Below are 1,466 nucleotides of genomic sequence, written 5' to 3' on the forward strand. Positions count from 1 at the left end.
TGGGAAATATGGTCTCGCCTGCACTTAAACCTTTCAAGCTCTGCCCAGACTCCTAAGGTGGCACGAACCCCACAAGGCTTGTAAGGCCCTGAAGAGGAAATCACTTCAATATCCAGCTCTCCCCAGCAGATGCAGGGTTGCCAATGGAGCACTTCAGCCCTGCCTTGCCCCAGGATCCATCCTGACCAGAGCAGGAGAGGATCCTCGTGGAGCCTCGATGAATAAATGTCTGAGGAATGGGTTTGGTGACACGGGACATGCACAGGAACATCTTTGCTAGAGGTGGATCCCACAGCTGAGCTGAACTGGCTCCAACCTCCCTGGTTGCCACCAGGCTGAGCATCCAACCTGCATCAGGAAACCCACACCCAGCAGGAGTCACCCTCTCAGCCAGCAAATGACCCCATTTGGTTCAGTTATTTTTTTTTTTCTTTTTTAACTGTTTTCTGAAAACAACCCAAGAAAAACCTTCCTTGATGTTCCACGAAGCCCTTATTGGCAAAATATCACTGATGTGAAAACAAGAGAACCTTTGTTACAGGTTGAATGTGTCCAAACTGCTCCAGCCTCTTCTTTTTTTTTTTTTTTTTTACAACTCTTTTGTTTATTTTTAAACTGATAACTACACTCTGCATTTTAATTTATGCAGAAAGGGGGAATTCCACTGTGAGTTAGGAATGGAAAGCACCAGCCCTTAGCCTGGGAGATCACATAACCTACCTTAGAAACTAACTTTTATTCCCAAATTACTAGAAAATCCTGGGGGAAGGGCAGGTCTGAGTGCTGTGTCCCCTGTGCAGTGGCAGATAAGAAGCTCAAGCCTGGCTTTATGCTGAAAAATGACATTTCTTCTTCCCTGGTGCCTTTGCCACCTCAGCACCATGGTACAAACTGCATGGGAGATGACAGGTATCCCAGATCCCCTACAGTGTCTGAAATGAACTGCAGTGCATCCCAAATAATTCACTTAGTGGTTATTCATGTGTAGTGACCAAAACATTCTCTACAGATCCTTCCAGAGCTGTTATTTTGCCCAGAAAGTCATGATTTTTTTATTTTTGAGAAGACATTGCTTCACAGCTGCTTCCTGTACACCAGTGGCAGGGGATAAAATCTCATTATTTTAGATAAAATCAGCTCATTTCAAAAAGTCCCACAGCTTTTGAACTGAAGGACTTCTAAGTGTGAAAATCCACTTCTCTGCTACCTCACCCCCCATGCAAACAGTTGGCAGTCAGGGAAGGGGGGCCTTCAGCCCAGTGGGGATGGAGATGCTGTGTCTTCATAGCCTGGCTCTGGGATTTGGGCACATTGCTGGGGATTGGGAGCTTCCTGAGCATCCTTAGAAGGATGGGGGTGCAGGGGGGTGACAGGCTGGACATGCCCTGGCCATATGCTCTGGGACCCAAAACCCCCCCGTGCCCTGGGCTGATCCCACAGCGTGGGCAGAGGGCAGGGGGGGATTC

Source organism: Manacus vitellinus, unplaced genomic scaffold (genome assembly GCF_001715985.3).
Source record: "Manacus vitellinus isolate BGI_N305 unplaced genomic scaffold, ASM171598v3 scaffold_24_pilon, whole genome shotgun sequence".
NCBI lineage: Eukaryota > Metazoa > Chordata > Aves > Passeriformes > Pipridae > Manacus > Manacus vitellinus.